Below are 19162 nucleotides of genomic sequence, written 5' to 3'. Positions count from 1 at the left end.
ATACGTGTATCATTGAAAATTAACCTAGTAGACAATGAATGATTGCCCAGGAATATGTAACACGATTGTGGAATAAGGGCTTCTCTAACAGAAGGGACGTACTCTTCATGAAGTACTGTACAACCCAGTATAACATAGGAGTTTGGGGGAAAGATGAGGATGGGCGGAGGAATAAATGCCTTCCAAGGTGGTCATCTGCCAGAAGTGCATGGTGGAGAATGCAGAGGAGCAGTGAAAATGCTCGGAGAGCCTTCTTTTATTGGGACAGGTGCAAGTATGGACAAAATAGAGAATCTTGGCGGAAGAAATAAATAGCATCGTTTTCAAATATGCTGAATCGTATGGGTCTTAAGGTGCAAGTATGGACAGAAAAAATAAATGACAATTAGAAGGAATAGAAAAGTAGAACTGTAAATTAACGAGGGACAATTTGGAGTTATTGGCAGCTGTATCAAGCCAGCAAACATTAGGAGAGTAATAGATGAAATTAGCTTGCTGGTCTCATCCTTGGAAACCCTATGTCTCAACCATTGGACTGCTTTTATTCTTCATCCACAGCATGCCCTTAATGATATAAACTAGACTCAAGGCTTCAAATACTATTTATATGCTAATTATTCCCAAAGAAGTATCTCAGCCTGGGTATTTCCCTCCATCTACACACTGTAAATCCAGCTACCTACTTGATCACTCCACTAGGATATTTAAAAGATATCCCAAACTTACCATGTTCAAAAGTCAACTTCTAATGATCTGTTCCCCACATACACAGACACACTGCAAATTCGATATCTTCACTGCTACCCAACTGTGTCTCACCACCTTCACCTCTTGCTCTGAATATTGTCTAATGTCATAGTTTCTTAATGATACCCCCATTGCCACCTTTGACCCATGTCTTTCTTTCTCTTTTTGTTTTTAACAGCAGCCTTATTGAGATATAATTCACACACGATAAAATTTATGCTATTAAAGTATACAATTCAATACGTTTTAGTGTCTTCAGAGTTGTGCAACCATCACCACGATTTAATTCCAGAACATTTTATCATCCCAAAAGAAACCCTGTACCTTGTGGAAATCACTCCTCATTCTCTCCCATCTCCCTCCAGCCTGTGGCAAGCCCTGAGCTAGTTTCTGTCTCTGTGGACTTGCCTATTCTGGATATTTCATATACACAAAATCATATAACATGGTCTTTTGCGACTGGTTTCTTTCAATTCACGTTTTCAGGGTTCATCCATGTTGTAGCATGTGTCAGTACCCCATTCTTTTTCATGGCTAAATGATAATCCAGCACATGGGCATGCCGCATTTTGTTTATCCATTAGACAATGGACATCTGGGTTGTTTCTACTGTTTGGCTGAATGATGCTATTATGAACACTCCTGTATAGGTTTTTGTGTGGATGTCTGTTTTCAGTTCTCTTGGATGTAAACGCAGGAATAGAATTTCTAGGTCATATGGTAACTCTATGTTTAATATTTTGAGAAACTGCTAAATTGTTTTCAAAGTGGCTGCAATATTTTACAATCCCACCAGCAAGATATGAGGGTTCCAATTTCTTTACATCCTCATCAACATTTGTTATTGTCCACCTTTTTTATTTTAACCATCCTGGTGGGCATGAAGTCATATCTCATTGTGGTTTTGATTTGCGTGTCCATAAGGACCAATGATGTTGATCATCTTGTCATGTGCTTATTGGCCATTAGTATGTCTTCTTTAGAGATATAGCTATCCAAATTATTTGTCTTTTTATTAATTAGGTTGTCTTTTTATTGTTGAGTTGTAAAACTTCCTTTTTCTAAATTTATTGAGATATAATTGACAAATAAAATTGTGTAAGTTTAAGGCATACCACCTGAAGATTTGATACATTTATGTATTGTGAAATGATTGCCACAGTAAGGTTAGTTCACACATCCATCACATCACATTGTTACTTATTTTGTAATTTGTATCAGATCTATTTCAGGTGAACCCAGAACAGTCACAACACAAGAATACCTGGCAGGGTGGGTTTCTGGGAATAATTTATTATTTAGAAAAATATGACCAACAAAGCAGTAATATTCTAGAAATCTATCTAAATAATCAAACTCGGGTTCGATACACAAGTAAGTCATGGGCCTCATTTCTACCTTGCTGTGCTACTGAAAACCCTGGTTGTAAAATACCAGTTTGTTAATTAATTCTGTGAGCAGTAATGTGATTGAAAACAAGTCTAAATAGCTGTAACAGTGACCACAATGACATAAAATAAATTTAATCAATCTAGACCAGTATCTGTTTACAGGTTTATTTATCCCCAGTGATGGATTTCCTAGAATAGGGTAGTGACACATGGTTTGTCCCCAATGAATATTTGTTGATGGAATGAATGAATGAAAAAATGAGAAATAAAAGGGTAAGGCAGAGCCGTTCAAAAGAAACACAAAGAGGAATTTAATGTTATATAAGGACAAATGGCAACATAATGATGAATGGATGGTAAATATGAACATACCAAACAATAGAGGACGTAAGTACATAGATCATTAAGCAAAGATGGTTAGAAATGTAAAGAGAACATAATAAATTTAAGAATGCAATTTTAATAAAATGTTCAATGTACTAAAGTATGAAGTAAAAGATAGTATAAGACTAGCAATTACTATTTGCCCAATTAAAAATGTGTAGATTTGTCTGCAAGTGAAAATCAACACACATAGAATCTGTCTACATTGTCTTCAAAATTTTTCATCTCAAAATTTTCTTCCATTCTTCACATTTTACCTTTATCTTCAAAACTCAAATGAAATTAAATATTGCATGAACCTTCATTTTAATTTTTAGCTAATAGAAGTTCCCACTAATTTAAATTCATAATTTTTTATTTATAGTTCATACGTGCCAAATAATGCAACTTAATAAATTTTTAATTTTTATTTACAATTGTATGTGAAGACCTGTGCTCTGGTGAAGATGGAATAAAGAAGAATGGGTTTATTCTACCACCTGAAACAATAAAAAACAAAACCCCTAACTATATGAAATAATGGTGACTGCCTAGAATCAGGCAATGAAAGACAGTTATCCCTGGAAACAGGACACAGATGAGGTGATCCTTACAAGTACCCCTGCTTACTTCTTTGGAAAACTTTCCAGGCCATGAGACAGAAAGGGAGAACCAAGGCAGAGCCAGGTGGAGTCTCTGAGTTGAGAAGATAGAGCTAGAGTTGGCAGAACAGAGTGCCAGAGAGAAGAGAGCTTCACACAAAGGAAGCCCTGGAGATCTGCAAAGGGTCCGCCTCAAGCTGAGTACTGAGCAACACAGACATGTTAGAAAACTACCTGAGCCTGGATAAGGAACCAGCTGGAAAACTCCAAGTGAACAGTATCAAATGCTCAAAATGGCCTGGAAACAGCGCTAGTTCCCACCAGCTTGACTAGACAATACGTAGAATTCTCAGAGAGATATTACCCCAGAAGTGGGTAAAACTGACCTTGGAAAAAGTGCTGATTTGATCCCATGTAATAAACCTTAAGAGCAAGACTTAAAATGATTAAACTGATTCCAAGAATCATAACTATATCCCAGGACAAAACTCAAGATTACTTATTGGAATACAAAATATACAATTCATAATGTCTGGCATCTAACTAAAGTTTACCTAACATGTAAAAAAAGAAATAGGACTATATAACCCATAGTGAAGAAAAATAATGAGTAAATCAAATTGGCACAGACATTAGGATTAGCAGAAAATAACATAAAAGTTATTATAACTTTATTCCATTTGTTTAAAAGATAAAGGTATGGAAGATATTTTAAAAAGACCTAAACTGAAATTCTAGAGGTGAAAACTATACTGTCTGAGATGAAAAATACCCTTGATTGGATTAATAACCAATTAGATATTTCAGAAGAAAAGATTCATGAACTTAATGACATAGCAATGGAAACTATCCAAAATAAAATACAGAGAATAAACAGAATAAAAAGTAAATGAAATAGCATCAGAGAGATGTGGGACACCTTCAGATGGTCTAATATACGTGTAGTATGCACACAATTGGTGTTTCCTTAAGTAAGAAGGGAAAAGGTATGACAAAAAGTTTTTGAAGAAATAATGGCTGAAAATTTTGTCAATTTGATGAAAACTGTAAACTCATAGATTCAAGATGCTTAGTATCTTTAAGAAAATTAGATCTAGGCACATTATAATCACATTGCTCAAAGCCTGTGATAAAGAGAAAAATGATCTTTGAAGTACAAAGATAAGGATGAAGGTAGATTTCCTGTAGAAAACAATGTAAACAAGAAGACAGTGGAACAATATCTAAATTCTTAAAATAGAAAAAGAAAAAAATGTCTATATCGAGTGAAAATTTTAGACCAAGTTAAAATGCCATTCAAAAGGCTGATTTGAAACATATAATACTAAAAAAAGAAATCCTTCAACAGCAGACTTGCAAGAAAAAATAAGTTTAAGATAGTTCTTCAGGCAGGTTAGAAATTAGGATCATATAAAAGCACAAAAAGCAGGAGAAATGGTAACTGCATGGGTAGATGTATAATGTATTTCCCATATTTTAAACTATTTAGAAGACAACTGACTTTTAAAACAATACTAATAATAATACATTTGGGATTTATAACATATATAAGTTATATATATACTTATATATATATATAATTATATAACATATAAAAGTGAAATATATTACATCAATAACATAAATGCCAGGAAAGAAAATAGAAGAACACTATTTTAAGGTTTTTGTGTTATACATATACTGGTATAGTATCATTTGAAAGCAGACTCTGAAAAGTTGAAGCTTTATACTATACATCCCAAAAGAACAAGTAAAATAGTAAAGTGAGCACTAAACTTATAAAGAAAAAAAATCAGTGAAAAAGAGCCAACAAAGGAAATAAGTGGAATAATAAAAAATACTCCTAAGGAAGGAAGAAAAACTAGAAGAGGGAACAAAGCACAAATGGAACAAATAATAAACAAGAAGATATAGACTTAGACTGAATCATGTTACATGCAGATGGCCTAAACACCACAGTTAAAAAACACAGATTGTTGGGTTTCCCTGGTGGCGCAGTGGTTGAGAGTCCGCCTCCCGACGCAGGGGACGCGGGTTCGTGCCCCGGTCCGGGAAGATCCCACGTGCCGCGGAGCGGCTGGGCCCGTGAGCCGTGGCCGCTGAGCCTGCGCGTCCGGAGCCTGTGCTCCGCAACGGGAGAGGCCACAACGGTGAGAGGCCCGCGTACCGCAAAAAAAAAAAAAGTAATTGAGGCTCACTGAGGTCATAAGGAGGGGCCCTAATAAAATAGGACTAAGTCACTATAAGAAGAGGGAGAAGCGCCCACAGAGAAAAGGCCATTTGAAGAGACAGCAAGAGAGCGGCTGCATGCTAACCAAGGGAACAGGCCGTAAGAGAAGCCAACCCTGCTGACACCTTAATCTTGGACTTCCAACCACCATATCTGTGAAAAAATAAATATCTGTAGCTTAAGCCACCCAGTGTGTAGTATTTTATTATGGCAGCCCTAGCAGCCTAATATAGGATAACCCTGCATGTTTTCAAGATTTTTTATAAAGCTACAGTCATCAAGGCAGAATGATATTGGTCTAAGGATAAGCAAATTGGTCATTAGAACATAATAGAGAATACAGGAATAGACCTGAATATATGCAGGCAGCTAATTTATTACAAAGGTACAAAGGCAAATAAGTTGAGAAAGGAGATGCTTTTCAACATATGGTACTAGAACAATTAGATAGCCATGTGAAGAAAAAGTGAACTTTCATCCATACCTCACACTATATACAAAAATTAACTCAAAATGTATCATAGACATAAATATAAAATAAAACTATAAAACATCCAAAAGATATTTATTTGTAATAGTTCAAACTAGGCACAAACGAAATGTCTATAAACACTTGGTGAATGGATAAACTGTGGGGATATCTGTGCAGTGTACAACAACTCAGCAATAAAAATGAAATTGACCATTAATAAATGGGAAAACATGGATTAATCTCAAAATGATATTGATGAGTGAGAGAAGCAAGGCCAAAAAAATGTGATACTGTATAATTCCATTTTATAAATCCTAAAGAGACATAAACTATTCTGTAAGGTCAGAAAGCGAAAGCAAATGAATGGTTGCCTAGGCAGGGCAATTGGAGAGGAGGCCCGTGAGATGGGGAGAAAGGGACATCAGAAAACTTTCTAAGGTGTTGAATATGATATATTCACTGTCTTGATTGAGACATAATATTCAGTACTAATAAGAGAGTGAAACAAGTTATTACAATAAGCACAATATTCTGTATTGATTCCAACATCTAGGAAAGTATCATCAGATAACATAGATTTAAGAAGGCCAGCAGGTCCTCTTGGAGGGGCCCAGGGTGCCTGTAACAAAGCTCTATGCTACAGACCATGTCAAACAACTAAGAAGTAGTCCCGGGACCTAGTCTTCTGCCTATTGTTAGGCTTAACACCAAGTTCATCACACTGACATTTGCAAAACAATTACATCAGCATTGCATATGAGCAACAGTGTAAATAAAATAAGGAAGAGAATTGGGCCGTCAATAAATAAATTCCTAAGAAGCTTCTGGAAAATTTTCTAGCACATGGTAGGCATTCAATGAATAGTTTGAAATGGATAAAGGAAGCATGCTAGCGCTGAAGCTTGACTTTCTTTAGGACCAGAAGGAAGAACAGCAAGGAAAACTTTCTGGAGGCCAGAGAGAAACAATGCTGTATGCATAGCTAAATCCCTGCTTAAAACTGTGCATTATAGCTGGATACCAGAGACACGTCAAACTAGAAAAAAGAAATCGGAGGCTAGGTTGTCTCATTTTGAGCAAAACATCCAAAAGTGAATGTAGTTTGAAAATTGCAGCCAAATCTACATAATTACTTGCTCTTAAGAATTCAGCTGTAGTTGAGTATATTTTTGTAAATTTCCTTGTAACTGCTACAGACCGCATAGCGGTTCTCATTTTTTCTGTATCAAGATCAGTAAAGCAGAGAATCGCTGCTTGGCTTTCTGCTGCATAGCTTTCATTTCATTTTAAGATTTCAACTGAAAAGGCAAAAAATGATGTTAAAAGCAAATTTTAGATTTTCACTCATTTACTCTCCTTCCAAGAATCACCATGATTCAAGTTGTACTTCATCATTCAATGATCATACGTTCATTTAAAATATTTATTGAGCACCTACCAAGTAAAAGTACTGTCCTAGTTAATTAAGATACATGTAGTAACAAAGACATAGATCCTTCCCCACGGAGTGTACAATCTGGCAGGAAAATCTGAAAACTACAGGGTAGTACAGGGTGTCAGTCAGGAAGAGTAAAGAAAGTGAGGGTTAGAAAACATGTTTTCAGAAAATATTATTTCCAACTAAGATCTGAACAGGAGAAGAACGTCACTAACAAAGGAAGAAAATCAAGTTAACAAGACAAGCATGTGACTGATCAAGTGAAGCATATTTAATGAACTGTCATAAGTAAGATATGGCTCATGGAAACAGAGAGGTGATTCCATGGCACAGAGTTCCTTCTTAATTTCAATACATACTTTTAAGTCCCAGAAATTGTTTAGAATATGTGTTCTATTCAGTAATACAGATTATGATAATTTCATTAGAGTGACTAGAGATATTATAGATTCTAGAAAGATCTTTCCCTTTGATTTAATATTAAATGTGTTGCATGTGTTACACTTACCCAAATCCAATGCATAAAACTGACAACATATTGGTATGTGACCTGAAATGAATTCAGTAGAATACCATGCTTGCAAGATCTTTATTTCCTTGTTATAAAATTTTTTATGTAATGAGCAAAAAGTATGTTATTACTTTGCCACAATTAAAAACTTTCTATAAGCAGTACTGTGGTAGATGGCTATGTTCCTAGAAATACACAAAGTTATAGAATAAACATGGCACAGATTTCTGGGGAGCTTATCTTACTCTATAACAGGCAATTCAAAGTATTTTATATTCAAATAAATGCAACTGTATTATGGAGTAGAATGTGAAATTTGTATGATCGTCTAAGAACATGAGCATCCAAAGAGAGTTTATATATACAGTGGACAATTTAAAATTATACTTCCATGCCTTTTTCTTCTCCTCTCTTATAAGAGCTGTAATCGGTACATTAGTGAAAAATTTTAGAACAGAAATTGATTATTTTAACTCATCTCTTATTCATTCATTTGGTAGTTGACTCTGATTATGCAGTAAATCCTTTTCCATATGTGAAAATGCACAGAGTCATGGATTTCCATGAGGCAGATCTGAATCTTCTTCAAAGTAATTATCAAACTACTGATTCTTTTCAAAAACACTTATTGTATATGGTAAATTATTTTTGCTATATTTCCAGGGAAGAAATATAAATATTCAACAATTATTCCTGATAGATTATCTCAAGAATGTTTGTGGAGGCTTGCAGCCTGCTTAGGTATAATGTTCTCCCAGAGAATGAAAATGTTACTAAAAATATTATTTAGTTTATATTCTTTCATTAGCAAGTATATCAGATTAATCTTCACAGGACAAAAGAAGATGTATTTTAGTGTTATTTGCTATCAATAATAAATATAGATTAATAGAAAATTCATAAACATAAAAATACATAATTCTACATCTTCCTGAATAGCTCATCCTAATTTTTGCATTTCTCATCTACTATAATTCAAATAGACTTTGCCCCATAATTTTAGAGTGCATCTTAAGATAAAGTCATAGTTGTTAAATATGTGACAGTGTTATTTCCCCAGATTGACTACAGACTCATTAAGGAGTTGTTTACTCAGTGTGGTGAAACAAACATCATTCCTGATGGGTCTGTGCTGTTTGGGGTCCTGCTACAGTGGGTTGTTATAGTCTTCCATTAACTTTGACTACTGCAAGCTTTGGAGAGACCTCTTTGGATTCCTGAATGGTCTTCTCTGCCCCGGTTGTAGCCATATTTCTCCTGGGTAAATCAGGATCCATCACACCTCCCAGTGCAGTAACACCTTAATATGCCTAGTGGTTCAATGGTAGTAGCAACCCACCGTGTTCACCTGCAGATGGCAAGCTTACAATACATAGGTACCATTGTGACTACAGACGAAACCCTCTTCGCTTGGGAACTAGGGGAGAACAAAGCTACAGAAGGAGAAGCAAAAGTTTTAAAACGGATTATGAGGAATAATAGTCAAAGGAGTCATCCCCACTTTTATCGATGGACACACATGTTCTTATTTCAGAGAAACTGCATCTTATGTGGGACTTTGGTTCAGAACACACACCACATCCAGTGCAACTGCTCACTTCAGAGCCTGTTGTCTCCTGGCTGGTGCCATCATATTGTCTTCCATAGACTGCTCCAAAATTCTGTAATGCTGGCAGATCTGTGTGAAGTGGTGTGAGATAAAGTCAGTGAATTTTGTGGAGTATAACTAATTTTTATTTCTATAAAATGAGTTGCTTGGTTAATATTTTATATGATACCAATAATGTGAGTAAGGTATTATATCTATCTATCTATCTGTGATAGCGTTGACATAGAAATTTCCAGTAGAAAAAGAAAATGCACATAGAGAAATGTGTCTATTTCAACAAGGACAAATTGCTGCCTCCCCAGTAATGGACAGCGGCAAAGTGATTTTACAGGACCCCTCCCCTCCACTGGGCAGGGGTGTATATAGGAAGCTCAACATTGACATATACTGTTTGCAGATTAGGCATTCAGCAGTAGTGGTAGCCAGAATGGCTTTGGCCAAGGGTAATCCTTGTTATCTCAACCTTTCTATCATGACTACATTGCACATGAATCGGGGATGGCTGGAGAAATGGCTGACACAGTTCCAAAGGACGGGTCATCTTTTCCTCCTGATTATTGAGAGCCTCTTCTTCAGTGGATCCTTTGATGAATATGTAATTGTATACAGATGTCTTACACATTGTCTCCATTCTTAGGAGTCCTTCCATATACTCTCCCCTACATACCCTAGTCCCCAGTACTCAGATCATGTTCTTTTTAAGTCTTTGTTATCTGGCAAACCTATGAGCTACTGCTTATAAATTAGCATAGATCCATATCTCTGGCCATTTCTTCATCCTGGCAAAATAGATCAGTAGATGCATTGCTCAAGATTATCATCACTAGTAGGACTTCCATCAGTAAATTCCCAAAAGCAGAGGTAAAAAAGAGGAAAATGAATGATTACATTAGAGATCTTAACACACCTCTCTAAATAATAGAAGAACCTGACCAAAAAAATTCAGTAATGTGGAATTTGAACGACACAATTAACCAACTCACCTAATTGATATTCAAAGAACATTACTTCCTACAGCTGCAGAATATGCATTCTCTACAAGTGCACAGAGAATATTCATGTAAATTAGATCATATCTTGCTGTGAAGAAAATTCTCCACAAGTTCAATTGATTAAAATCATGCTATCAAAAACTTATAGAGTTAAACTATAAATCAGTAACAGAGAGATAACTAGAAAACCCCAATATTTAGAAATTAAACAACACATTTCATAACAAACATGATTAAAAGAAGAAAATACAAAATGAACTATTAGAAAATATTTTGAACTCAGTGATAATGAAAATACAGCATATCAAAATTGTGCAGTGCAGCTAAAGTTATTTATAGCTTTGTATACACATAACAGAAAAAAATTAAAACAGTGATATAAGCTATCAGTTCAAGAAATTAGAAAAAAGAACGGAAAATGAAACTCAAAGTATAAAGAAATAAATAAAATGATAAAGGCAGAAATCAATTATATAAAATGCAGTGTAGGAACCAGGACACATGAAAAGTTAATGTAATGTGGTATCCTGGATGGGATCTTGGAACAGAAAAAAAAGAAAAAAAAAACACTACGTAGACACTAAGGAAATTTGAATAACTACTGATACTATGGTTAGTTAATAATAATGTATCAATACTGGCCCATTAATTGTAACATATGTACCATACTACTGAAAAAGGTCAATAATAAGGGAAACTTGTTGAGGAGGTTTATGGGAACTCTCTGTACTATCTTATATAAATCTAATTTTTCTGTAAATTTAATACTGTTCTAAACAATAAACTCTTAAATAACTCTACAGTACAAAAAAGCAAAGGTACAATAGAGAAAAATCAGAAAGGTCAAATATTGGTCGTTTTAAAAGATTATAAATTTGGTAAAGTCACTATGAAGACTATAAGAAACACAAAAGAAAAAACATACTTATCAATATCACTAATGAAAAGGTACATCAATATAGGTACTGCAGTTAGTAAAAGTTAAAAAAATTATAATAATTTTAGGGCAATACGTTTGAAAATTTAAATTAAATGGACAAATTCCTTGAAAAGCAAAAGAAAAAAAAACTCAAAAAAGAAATAGAAATTCTATACAGACTATAGCTACTTCAGAAATTGACTCTGTCATTAAAAATTTCCCAAATATATAAAACTCTTAGTAGTTTCAGTGGGAATTCTTAACATTGATGAAATAAATAATACTAATCTTACACAAATTTATTTAGAGACTAGAAATTAAGGAATCAATGTCCAACTCATGAAGTTAACATAACCTTGACACCCACCTAACAAGGATATTAAATGACATTAATAAGGACTTTAAATAAAATATAGACTCTGTTTCTCCCATTAAAATTATGCAAAAATCTTAAACACAATATTATCAATTTAAATACAGTGATTTGTACAAAATGATAACACATCATGACCAGCTGAGAGTTTACCCTGGAATTGCAATATATCACTCAAAATACATAAACAAATAAATTTCATCCCTATCAAATTAAGGGGAAAAATACATTTTAAGAGATGCAGAAAGGGCACTGCTAATTTTAAAAACCATATGATTAAAAAGCAGACAAATAAAACACTCAGCAAACTAAATTAGAGGAGGACTTCCTTAATCTGATAAGAAGCACCTATTTAAAACCACTACAATTATTACTGATACTAATGGGGGCATATTGAATATTTTACCCTTCAGTTTAGGAGTGAAGTAAGAATTCAGACTTTTACCACTCTTATTTAATATTGCTCTGGAGGTCCTTGCCATTGAAAATAAAAAGTAAAGAAAAAATGTTATAGGTCTTAAAAAATTGCCATTATTCACGGGAAATATGTATAGAATGAAAGTAATTTTAAAAAATAAGTATTAAGATCAGCAGTGTCTCTGGATACAATATTACTATACAAAACTTAGTCATACTTTGATGAAAAATTATCAAGCAAAGAGAAAATGAAATTTGAATGTATATTTTTATGAGTTATATGATAATTATGAGCAGTTAATATATGAAAATAAACTGCAAACTGCAAAAAAATTCCTAAGAGGAATTTTTAAACATATAAATAAATGAAGGGTTATAATATGATCATGGACAGGAAGAATCAATATTGTTACATATCAATTTTCTCCAAGATGGAGAACGTCTACTACTGGATATCAAGATTTAGTAGAAAGTTAGTATTAGCAAAATGATAGATAAATGGTCCAATGGAAGAGAATAGTGAATCCAAAGTGACCTAATTTATGGAGTTATCTGATTTACAACAATGACAACACAACATAATTCAATGAGGGAATTATGGTCTTTTCAATAAATGATATGGGTCATTTGGAAGATATCCAATTGAAAAAAAATGAAAGTAGACCCATCAGTCACAACATACATACAATTAGTTCTAATCATAGACCTAACTGTGAAATCTGAAACAATAAATTTTCTAGAGTAAATTTAGGAGACTATCTGTGTGTTATTTTAATAGACTAAGATTCTTAAAAAGAAGCAAAAAGAATCATGAAAGTGATAATGATAATCCTTATGACTAAGCATCTCAGTTCATTGAAAGAAACTTTAAAGAGGTTAAAAGACTAGTTGCATACTAGAAGATGTTTTCAATATGTACATTTTAAAGAAGATGAATATACTATAACTACAAATAAAAAGATAGACACCACAATTTACAAAAAATGAAAAAATAAAAGGGGGGGCATATTTCTTGAGAAAACTCAGTACAGGAAAAGATATCCAAATGACTGTAAAGGTAAAAAAGACAGTAACCATCAATTCTAATTAAAGAAATGCTAATTAAAATGACAATAGATATCACTTCATTTCCACCAGAACAGTTACAATTAAGAGAAATGAAAACCACAAAGAATAAATGAGGATTGGAGAAACTTGTTATCTTTACAGACAATGCTGGTGGGTGTTTAAATTTGTCTAACAGTTTTGTAAACTTTTTAGCAGTAGCCATTAAAACTAAATACACAGTATACCTCTGCTACCACTTAGTACAGAAAGTTGCAAACAATAATATTCATACCCAAACAATGAAAAAGAGCTCAATTGTCTACAAAGTGTAACTTTTGTAGATTCCATTGGAGAATTTAAGTTGCAAGGCAACCAAGTAATCTGAAATCCAAAAAGAGGCTTTAAAATAACTGCAATATATTAAAAGATTTAATGGAAAATGTCCACACCTTGTATAAGAAGATGAGGATTATAAGCAGAAAGCTGGAAAATGTAAGCAAGGGTCAAATGGAATAGTTAGAAATAAAATTATAATATCAGAAATTGAGTTTCTTCAATTAAAAAAAAATATCAGCAATGCTGATGATAGGTTGTGAGAAGTTATCCAAACTAATGGACGAAGAAAAGAAAAAGAATGGGAAAAAATGAACAGACCAGCCTAGAGCTGTGGAATAATATCAGATGGTCTAATATACATGGAAGTGTAGTCCCAGAAGGTGTAGAAAGAGAGTGGGGCAGAGGAAATATTAGAAGAGAAAATGGCTGAAAATTTCCCAGAAGTAATGAAAGAAATCAAATAACAGATTCTAAGGACTCAAAGAATTCTAAGGAAAATAAATACCGATACCCCCCCAACACACACATATACACACACACACACAGCCCTAGACACACCAAAAATAAATTGAAATTTTTGAACACGCTCAGAAAATGACCCGTGTTACACAGAAGAGCAAAGAGAATTAAGCAGTCCCAATAATCCCATTCGTGGTGATGCACTTAGCAGAAATCCACTGTTAAGAGAGACAATTCAGAAACGAAGGAGTAAAAAACCGTGTGATTCCATTTATATAAAGTTCAAGAATTAGCAGAATCATCTATGGGGAAAGAAGTAAACATATGGTTTCTTTAAGGGCATTGGCTTGTAGTGAGCACAAGTGAGGCACAGGAACACTGAGAATATTCTAAACCTTGATTTTGTATTTGATATTCTTGCTTTTTGTAAATTCAGCTATTTATATTTTATTTGTAGGAGTTCATATATTTTGTGTGTATTGTTTCTTTAAAAAAATTATGCACTGAAAATATCTTCTAGTCTGCAACTAAGCGTTTTTTTTTTTCTTTTTTTTTTTTTTCTGGCTTGCGGGATCTTAGTACCCAGACACCAGGGATTGAACCCGGGCCCCCTGCAATGCAGTGGAAGCTCAGGGTCCTAACCACTGGACAGCCAGAGAATTCCCTGCAACCAAGCTTTTAACTTTCTTAAAAGTCTCTTTCAATGAACAGAGATCTTTAATCTTAAGGAAACGCTCCTGTTTATCATATTAAATTTCAATGAGGTGGCACTTAAGATTCGTATATCACTAGCTTAAAACTGGATAAAAATGAAATAAATGTGAAAGAAAAAAACCTGAAGAAAAACTGAGATCTTAATAGAAAGAAAATGAAAACAAGAAAAAATAATGTCTACTCTAAAATTCTAATTAGAGTCTCAACAGTGTCTGTTGTAAGTTGCTAAAATAAACTTTTGAGTTTTTGTTGAAGAATAAATATCTATATTAGCAATTAGTTTATGCAAACAGAAGACTGGTGAAGAGAGCTCCCTTATGACATATTAAAAATAATATAAAGCCACTATAATCAAGTTAGTATGCTATTGGAACAGACTTAGAAAAAGATAAGTAGAAAGAATAGATTTCAGAAATAGACTGCAGAGTATATAAACTTTCAATACATGAAAAGGAAGATATTTCAATTCAACAGGAAAATATTGTGTAGTTTAAAAACTGCGGCTGACACAAATTACTGTCCATTTAAAAGAAATTTATGTGGAACTCTACCTCACACCATACACAAAAATATATTTCAGATGAGTTAAAGATTATAATGTAAAAATAAAATTAAAAGTGTTGGAAGATTTTAGGAGACCAAAGAAGTAAACTAGAAAGTAGGAACTTTCAGAAAGTATGACAGGAAAATTATTGGATTACAATGAAAACTATAGAAATATTTGTTATATAAAACATATAGGGTAAGATAATCAAAAGACCAAGTATAGACTGGGAAAATATTTGCAATGCATATCATTTACATATCATATGTATAGTATTTATGTTCTCCCTCATATGCATTAGGGCTACCCTGCTTCATGATTCCAGCTTGTATAAATTACATTGTGGTTTTTGTAAACACTTCGAGACTAAAATGTGAAGGGAGGTACAGTTGGGCTCCCAGGAGTTGTTCATTACAGCAGCCTTAGTAGAAAGAGTTCCTACATGTTTATATGTGAAAGAAGACCCAGCAAACAAGTTTGCAAATGGTCTTTAGTAGACAGCTTACACAAGCGATGACCAAATAGCCACTAAACACATAAATATACATTGGATGTCACAAGTAAAAGTTGTAAATTAAATTGTAAATGTTAATCATAACTGAAAAGAACAAGGTAATTCTGCACAGATTATCAAAAATAAAATAATAATAGTGCTGGCACTAATAGGGATAATGAATAAACATAGATGCATGCATAACTGGTGTAAAGGTGAATTTATATAGCTTTTTTTGACAAAAAAATCTGGCAATGTCTATTTATATTGAAAACAAATACCTCTGTGACCCATTAATAAGACTCCAGGAAATACATAGATTTACCAACTATGATTCCTTTATATGGTAAACATTTGAAGGGAGAGGTTACTAAATTGAATGCTATGATGAACCTCATTGTAAAGAGAATAAACCTGCAAATGAACTAAAGCACTAGTAGGGTCCCTGATGACAAAATCATGGAACATCCCCCATGGAAATGTGAGGCTGTCACAAGGATCAGTTAGATGTACATCGGGTGCCTTAAAGAGATTTCATGATATAACTGTGTAAGTGAGAAAAATCCAGTTGCAGTAAGATGTATGTGATATAAGCCCAATGTCATAAACAGATAAGGAAAATACAAACATAAAATTGTACTTGATTGTGTGAACGATAAGAGCAAGAGGATTAGTGGAGAGAGCAAAGCAAAACCCAAAAAACAAAGACTATGATTAAAACAATATCCCAGACTATAACAGAAATACTACAACAAAACAACTATTCAGTATAAAACCAATGATCGTATTTATGTAAAAATAGTATACGTGCATATATGTATTTCTCTATCCATCTGTCTCGCCAAGAGGTTATTGCTGGTCATCTCCAGTAATTGAAAATTTCAAGTGCTTTTGACTTTCCTCTTACATTTTGCTATATTTTTTGAAGAATTTACGATGAACATGAATTATCTAATCAGAAAGAAACGAGTAAACGTTTTTTATTTTAAAAAGGAAGAGTGTAGCCCATGTGTAATCTGCAAATTTATGACTCAGAATAAGTGAATGATTGTAATACCTCTCCACTATGATTTGTCACAAGCAGAGAGCTTCATGCACAGGTAATTCTCTATCTACAACCATCGAGCTGTCTTTCCTCTTGAAAGAGTCCTTGTCATAGCAATTCCCCCTGACATACCTTGGAGCCACTGCCCACTTGATTAGCTGGTATTGTGCCACGTGTAATAAATGACGCTGCTCTGCGAAGCTTCTGCTTCTACGTTTGCTGCTCTTTCCCTGGTTTCACTGAATGCAGTTGCTCTTCCTAGTGACTTCCGGCGCCGTGCCCTCCTTCAGGCAGTGAACAAGTTATGCTTTAAGTAGTTCGGTACAATATGATGTTCTGTGATTATGAAAATGTTCTATATCTGTTCTGGCAATAAAGTAGCATCTAGCCACATGTATGTATTGAGTGCTTGAAATGTGGTCACTGCAATCAAGGAACCTCCTTCTAAGCTCTTATTTAATTTTGATTTATTTATATTTGAATACTCACATATGGCCAGTGGATACCATATTGGACAGTGTGGCTTTAGAGTGATTCTTTCTAATGGGTGAGAAATAATGCGTTTTTTTTTTTTCCCTTTTTGCCACATTTCTCACTCTCCCTGAGCACACAGGCCTTGCAGATATGGCTGTGCTCCAGACCACAGCCTCATTGCAATCATACTCTCAAGTCTTTCTTCACTTATAATTATTTGTTTTCTGGATCCATATTATCTTTTCCTCGGTCAAAACTCCATTATGGAATATTTATCATGTAAGGAAATCTGTCTATATTCAAATCAACACTATGGATTGTACGTGAGTTCCCTTTCACAGGGATTCTGGACCCCCCAAACTCAATGGATTTAACTGGGCATGCTTTTTAAAGTTAATAAATACTTGTGACAACTACAGGAACACATTCCTACGCATTTTCTGAAACGGGGCTCATCTGCCAAAAGCATGCTTGGAGGACGCATTGCCTGATTTTCCCTGTGATCCCTTCAGAGCTTCACCTCTGAGCCACGAATGTACCACCATGAGGGATGCGGCCTCCACTCACCTTAAAATAAAGTAAGATTTTAGAAGTAGTTTCCTCGATTGTAGTGACCACATTTCAAGCACTCAGTACATACATGCGGCTAGTTGCTGCTTTATGGCCAAAGCAGGGGGATTTAAAAAGCATTTCCCACCTGTGGTCACCACAAAGGAGAGCACCAGAGCTACCATGAGCCCCAGATAGGCTGGGAACCTAGGAGCGGCCACCATAGCACTGGCCTAAGGTTCATTTTCTCCGTCACTTCCTGGGGGGACAAGCCAGACCCACATGCAGGGTCAGGACTGGCTGACAGTTTGCCTCACCACACATTCAGAGTGTCGTTTGATTTCTTCTGTTCTCCTCCTGGACCCACAGCAGCTGCTTCTTTCGGACACTCAAAACACAAGTTACACATCCTTTTCTGGGCAAATGGGAGCCGATGCACAGGGCACAGTGGTTCAGAGTGAGGACAAGGGAGCCAGGATGCCTGGGAGTAAGTCCTGCCTTCTTCACTTCCCGTTTTGTTCTGTGTACTTGAGCAAGTTTTGAATCTCTCTGTCTCCCTATCCTCATATTTAAAGGAGGAATAATAATAGTATATGGGATTCAGAGGGTTGTTGAAAGAGTGAAATAAATCAGTATATAAAGCACTGATGACAATGCTTGGCAATATTGCTGGTGCTATCTGGTACGGTATTAGTTCTCACCATTTCCTGCCCCCATCCTAAAGGTGGCTACCCTTTTAACATTCAGGAAGAAAGCAATGTTGTTCAGAGATTTTCCTTCTATGAGCAACCAAGTTTCTTACATCTTTCACCTTTGGTGGGAAAAACACACCCACACACACCTACACACATCTTCAAGTTAATAATGAGAGTGTAACTTTCATAAATAAAATGTGTTTTTTCCATAAGTTTCTTATTTGAGATGGAAAATATTGAAGCTGAAGGTATGCTTTCCTTTAGAGTAACTTTTTACTCTCTAATGATCAACTTAGCTCCATGCCCGATTTTCATGAGTGCTATATTGATTGATGAACGATCTTAAACGTTTAGCATAGCACAGAAATTCACTTTGTAGAATCAAATATATTCAGGCACCAGAAGGGTGCAGAAGCCATAATACATGACCATTTTCATGTCTGGCATAAATTTATTTCAAAACTCTTTCACCATTAATCTCCAAAATTTATAGGCAACTCATGCAGCTCAATAACAAAAAAACAAACAACCCAACCCAAAAATGGGCAGAAGACCTAAATAGACATTTCTCCAAAGAAGATATACAGATTGCCAACAAACACATGAAAGAATGCTCAACATCATTAATCATTAGAGAAATGCAAATCAAAACTACAATGAGATATCATCTCACACCGGTCAGAATGGCCATCATCAAAAAAATCTAGAAACAATAAATGCTGGACAGGGTGTGGAGAAAAGG

Source organism: Physeter macrocephalus, chromosome 20 (assembly GCF_002837175.3).
Source record: "Physeter macrocephalus isolate SW-GA chromosome 20, ASM283717v5, whole genome shotgun sequence".
Lineage (NCBI taxonomy): Eukaryota > Metazoa > Chordata > Mammalia > Artiodactyla > Physeteridae > Physeter > Physeter macrocephalus.
This window is presented reverse-complemented; position numbering follows the sequence as displayed.